The sequence below is a fragment of the Podarcis liolepis genome (assembly GCF_965112155.1).
Source record: "Podarcis liolepis genome assembly, chromosome: 3".
NCBI classification, from domain to species: domain Eukaryota; kingdom Metazoa; phylum Chordata; class Lepidosauria; order Squamata; family Lacertidae; genus Podarcis; species Podarcis liolepis.
The window spans coordinates 33,178,959-33,185,226 of record NC_139557.1 but is presented as its reverse complement, the minus strand read 5'-3'; the positions used below and the strand labels follow the sequence as shown (position 1 = coordinate 33,185,226).

The window sequence follows — 6,268 nt, the reverse complement described above, 5'->3', positions numbered from 1 at the left end:
GTTAAAACAGAAGGTGAAACAATAAAAAACCTGCAGTTTAAAATGTAAATCAAAGCATCCTAAAAGGCGATTTGCAAAGATCTCCAATGCCTTTAAACATTGTTAATGTAATATGGGAATCCAGGTGCATCTGAGCAGATCAGGCAGAGGTTAGGGATTAAGAACATTGGAGATAGAGTTAAGATTTCAGGACCAAGGACAGATCACAGAGAAGCAGAACTCCAAGCATCTCTGATCAGGAATTCAGTGAGGACTGAAATATTTTGCTGGGGCTTGAGAATTTTGGCCACATATTAGCCCTTCTTCTCCTTCTCCTTCTCCTTCTCCTTCTCCTTCTCCTTCTCCTTCTCCTTCTCCTTCTCCTTCTCCCTCTTCTTTTTCTTTGGTATATGCCATTTTAAATTTACAAAGGAACACCCTGAGCTTAGAGGCACATTCAGGCACCCAAACATATAATTGTAGTGTTTGAAAAAACAGTATCGGTCCCCTCCAAAGCAAACTGCACCAACTTGTCCTCCAAAAACTCTCCTCCTCCTTTCCTGATTCAAAACTTTGCATTGTCCCCACCCTGCTGAAAATGAAGATCAGGTCTGTAGGACCGAGGGGGGAAAGTGTGGGCTGCATGGGGATTCTGTTGTAAGCAAAGCACAATAAGAGAGACCGTGGAGCTGATTATATGACATGGAAGATAAGCAGGTGCTTTAACTTGGAATCTCCTTGGGGGGGGGGGTTGGACCCTGAATTTGCAAATGTCTCAACACTTCCCACTGTGGCTGCTTCCAACTCTGCAGGCAAAGTAAAATAAACATTTTATGAGTTCTTCAGTGTTATCACAGAAATTGTTGTGATGTGCTGCTCATAGCCAGGTCACCCTTCACGATAACCATGGAGAATGTGTAAGCTGTCAAAGTTGCTGGAGACGCAGGTGTTATCTTTGGGAAATCTGTCTCTTTGGATCTGATCTTGCCCCCATTCTAGGCTGCAGATGTACTGCGATGCATGTGCTCTCTGCAAGACATCTTTTCAAGACTCTGCAAATCAACCTCTTAGGTCCAGAGCACACTATGCAGGTTGGAGACGTGTGCTTGAAGAAGCAGATAATGAAAATTAAATCTGGACAATTAAATTATTCCAATATAGTCAACTGCATCCTTTTAAATTATATCTGAGGTGAAGAATTGCCCAAAATTAACTTCCAAAATAATGCTCCCCCCCTTATTTAACACAGAATCGTAGCAAATAACAAGTATGCGCCACACAATTTTATATAGACGGCATGCATTGCCCAGTATTGCTGTTTCTATGCAGTTTTAAAATCAATTTTAAAAAATAAAGAAAATTCATGAAGCGACTGACTGTGTAAGATTGTGCAAGAATGCAATCCTGCTGTGCTGACTTAACAAGCTCCCTGGTTAAAATCTGCTTGCTATGAATGAGCCAAAAGACTTCATACCCAGGAAAGCTGTATCTGACAGACAACCTTGCAGGGTGAACATTTTTAGAGAAAAACAGGCACAACAATATGTTTTATTGGATTGTCTTGTTTTAGCACCCTTTTGGGGGGTAAACTTAACCAAGCCCTTTTTCATGCAGAAATTGTTGGGCGGCTGGTTGAGTCCAAACCATGAAGAAAGAATTTGGAAAGAGCAACATGAACAACCACAATTAACATCACAAAGAATGTGACATCTTCAACCCCCTTGCTGGTCAGTAAAAAAAAACCACAACTAATTGACTTTAATGATTTTACTGTGTTTATTAAATCTCCAATATGTTATCTGAATTCACTGAATCTCCAATATGTTATCAATGATCAGAATATTAATAGCATATCAACAGCTTCAGTCTTTAGTATAAAGGTAAAGGGACCCCTGACCATTAGGTCCAGTCACAGACGACTCTGGGGTTGTGGCACTCATCTCGCTCTACTGGTCCTGGGAGCCGGTGTACGGCTTCCGGGTCATGTGGCCAGCATGACTGAGCCACTTCTGGCGAACCAGAGCAGTGCACGGAAACGCCGTTTACCTTCCCACCGGAGTGGTACCTATTTATCTAGTTGTACTTTGACGTGCTTTCAAACTGCTAGGTTGGCAGGAGCTGGGACCGAGCAACAGGAGCTCACCCCATAGCGGGAATTCGAACTGCTGACCTTCTGATCGGCAAGTCCTAGGCTCTGTGGTTTAACCCACAACACCACCCGCTTCCATAAAGTGTTTAGTATACGTACTTGCTAATACATTCTATTGAAATAATGGGTGACTGGATTCAGAAAAAATTACTATTTTGCTCTATATTTTTCAACAATGCAATGGCTCAACCTGCAGATTACCCAAATAGGATGAGTCACACATAGCCTCCATTGCAGGCCTTCTTGGACCTATTTCATCATGCAGAGAATTGAAGGTCTGAGGAGGCCCTCTCTGTGTGCATAGATGATCTCTCCAATAACATGGCTCCCAATTCTGTAGAGCACCGATGCACATAACAACGTGGGTGTCCCTTTTCAGACTTCAGATCCCTCTGTAGGAGATCTGGGGGCAAATCCTTCGGGGGTGACAAAACAGTGGAATGAAGACACCAGGAACATTCTATGCATTTTTCCCTATGGGGTGGAGGGAATTTGTGAAAGGAGCTTGCATTCCTAGCTTATTGGTTGCATGTAGACATTCACTCACAACTATTATGGTTTTTACGAATGGCTTTTCTGTATAGGCAACACCGACGGCAAGAGCTGGAGAAATCATTAATTCTTCTTCTTTTGAGCAAAAAAAAAAAAAAAAGCTTTGCTCAAAAATACATACAAAACCACATTAGAACAGCTATCCCTGGTTGGAAGCCAAAGCAGTAAATCAAATAACTATGCTGCCTTTTCTCCCACCTCTGCTTCCTCCTGCACTTATATGGAGTAACTGGGGCTTGGGGAAATGTGCCCATTTTAATGAGACAACAAATCTGAGGTCTATGGGATCTCGAAAACTCTGAGGTGTCCCGACTGGGTACAGGCTTCTCAAACTTTGCTTGAGAAGAGGCCCGTATCTCTCTGAATCTTAATCCAAATCTGAATCAAATCCATACCCCTAATCATTATTAACATTAAGGGTGCAGAATGGTTGCATTAAGATGTTCCTTCTTGTGACAAAACAAGGTTTCCCCCACCTATTTCCAGTTCCCTCAAGACTCCCCCCCCCTGCTCCACCACCAATTTGCCACAGACCTTTTTATCTCCTTTCCTGTGCCCATTTGATACATCCTGGAACAGCACATTTAGAACAACCGTTCTGTGCCAGGAGTGCTTTCTGCCCTCAATAAGATTTGTTTCACACCGTCCTCTTTAAACATGTATACGCACCACAAACCAGGCTTTATTATTCCTTGGGCCACACACCTGCAATTGGTTTCCATGGTGACAAGAGTTTTGCAGCCCCCATCTGTTTTGTTCTCAGTTCCGATTAACAGATCACTAGCTGGCGGTAAAAAGGCAATTAGCGGGGAAAGGCAACTTTTCAGGTGGGTTCGGGAGTTTTAAAATCTCTCAGCAGTTGCAAATGCTGCTGGAGGAACAATAACAACAACAAAGACCCCTTTAAATAAAACTTCTGTGGACAGAGCCCACTAGGCCTCCCGACGCTTGGTTCAGAATGGATGGTCTCCCTGGCTCCTGACATTGGGGACGAGTACAGGGAATGCACAGGGCAGTCAAGTCGGTTTCTCTTAATTCTCATGGAAACAAGTTGAAATGTTTGCTGTGCAGTCACAAACTGAGCCCAAACATATCTTTGGAGACCCATTTCTTATTTTTTTTTATCATATATTTGAATGGTAGCAGATCCACCTTGTACTGGGTGCTGACCTCCCAGTAGAAGACCAGTCCTCTATGGCAAGGATGGGGAACTTGTGGACTACAGCTTCCATCACTGCTGATCATTGACCATGATGGTTGGAGCTGCTGGGAGTTGGAAGTCCAACAATATCTGGACAGGTTTCCCACCCTCGCTGCTCCCCACACATGCCACAGTTCATCCTAAGTCCCACCAAACCCTTAAAGCCAAGCTGATTTAGATGCTATGCTGGGTGAGCGAGGAGATTAAAACGAGACAGTGTCTTGCTCCTTGTCTTGCCTAGGTAGCAAAATGGCACACCCAACTCAGCCAATGTGTCATTTTGGCAACTCAGGAGTCTCTCTCTCTCTCTTCCTTCCTAGGAAACAAGTAACAATTGGTGACCTTTTCATGACCATCAAAAACAATTGCCCAGGCAACCACTTCACCCAGCCCTATAATTGGGCTGGCTCTTTTTCCCAGTGGGAGGAATGTCCATGATGCTTTTTTTTCACATGTTCACTCACTCTTGCATATGTGTGTGTTGCATGTGTGTGTATCTGTCGGTCTGAAATCTCACTCACTCACTTCTCGTTCTGCCTATTCAAGCCCAGATTCCTAAATGTATGTAAGGAGCTAGGCCTAGCCTCCATTTAATAATATCTCCTTCCATTATGCATGAGCACTTTAGAGTGACAAATGAAACTTTATCTTGTCTTCCGGAGCTGAGTTTTGTTTTATTTGCAAGCCACGACGAGAGTACATTTTCTCCCCTGCTTGCTTTCTGTGTCACATTCTTAGAAGGCAATATTGGGATCTCATTTTGTCTGTCTGTCTCTTTCCACTCACTTGCCACATTACCAGCGCCTCATCAGTTCTGAATACCTGATCTTTTTAAATGTTTTACAAAAGAGGATCTCAACTGAAGCACAAGGTTTTGTGAAGTGCTATTTTTCTAGGAAAATAGGTGCCGGACCTCACCACAAACGCCTCCCTTGTTCTCTTAGAATGGCAATGGTGCCCAACCGAGAAACGCCGGGACTCAGTTCCGGCTGATAAAAAGCCTTAGTTTTGCGATGCTTTCTTGAATACCTTAGACAAGGCCTGTCCTTTGATATGTTGCTTAAGCACATGAAAAGTTATGGGATTACAGTCATACCTCGGGTTACAGATGCTTCAGGTTGCGTTTTTTCAGGTTGTGGACTGCCGAAACCCGGAAGTACCGGAACGGGTTACTTTTGGGTTTCGGTGGTCGCACATGCGCAGAAGCACTAAATCGCGCTTTGCTCATGCGCAGAAGCGCCGAATCGCAACCCGTGCGTGCGCAGACGTGCATCCTGCACGGATCACATTCGCAACCCGAGCATCCACTATATAAGAAAGGTAAGTGTGTGTGTTTCTGTGTTTGTGTGAGAGAGATGGATGGTGTGTGGACAGGTTTCTCCTCAGCAATGCCATCCCTTTAGAATTGTCTCTGCATGTTCCCCCACATGAAACAGGCTATGACTGTCAGAGAAATTAGATGTTTCAGAAGTGATTAGTGTCTTCCCTGCTTGCCTCCAGCTCTGGTGTACTATTTACACTTTTATCTAGGCCGCTGAGGGTGTGCGGCATGAGAAATGCAAGCGAGTGCAGCCGGGAGTGTGGGGCCTGCGCAATGGCGGGTCCCAGTCAGTGATCAAACACAGGAGAAATAGAGACTGACAGTTGTCAGTGCTCAGGCATCAGCATGTTCCCAGGTGTGTGTCCCTTGAGAGGCTTTCTGTGCCAACCTCTGTCGTGGGAAGTCTGTAGCTGTGCATCACTGTGGATGGATAGCTTGAGCAAAGTTCTCAATATTTATTATTTTTCAAAATATATTTCTCTTTCTGAAAGCTGCTGTGTGTGTCATGTTCCCGCCGCCGCCCCAGTGGCGGACTGGTGCTAATCAGTGTCAAGTTCCTGTCAGCTAATGCTTTTGCTGTTTTTAGGATGGCAGCTCTGTTCTGGGAAGCGGTGAGGGATTTGGCGAGGCTGCAGCCATCCAAGGCAGCTTTCTTTCTTTCTTTAAAGGGATTGTGTATTTCTGAAGAAGGGGGAGTTGTGTAAAATGAAAGGGGAAGCACCGCTCCTAAACATGGTGTCGTGTACCACAGGAACTGACAAGCAGTATTGGAAGTTAAGTTCCCTTGATGGTTTTCTGCAGTAACAGGCTGAATCTAGACACATATATATGTAAATAAAACGCTGTGAAAATGCTTTGTTTAATTTTTTAAAAAAGATTAATATGTAATTTCCCATTAGCTTACCATCGCCATCTAGTGTCACTTTTGTATAAGGCACTTAAAACACACTTAAAACGTTATGTTTCCTGGCTTTGTATTGCTGAGTCCACAGTTGAGGCTTTTCTTTCTTTTCTTTTTTTCCAATTATATTTTATTAAATTTTCAAAAAAAAAAAAAAAATCACAT

The 6,268-nt window shown here is 43.7% G+C and overlaps 1 long non-coding RNA gene across 1 annotated transcript; it reads right to left on the bottom strand.

Moving 5' to 3' along the window:
* Window positions 1-435: 435 nt before the first annotated feature.
* LOC310703512 lies at window positions 436-3,500 on the bottom strand. Its single transcript, XR_014524208.1, has 2 exons — window positions 3,386-3,500; window positions 436-1,084 (listed from the first exon to the last, which is right to left on the bottom strand). It is a non-coding gene; the product is annotated as an uncharacterized lncRNA (long non-coding RNA).
* Between the last annotated feature and the right edge of the window lie 2,768 nt (window positions 3,501-6,268).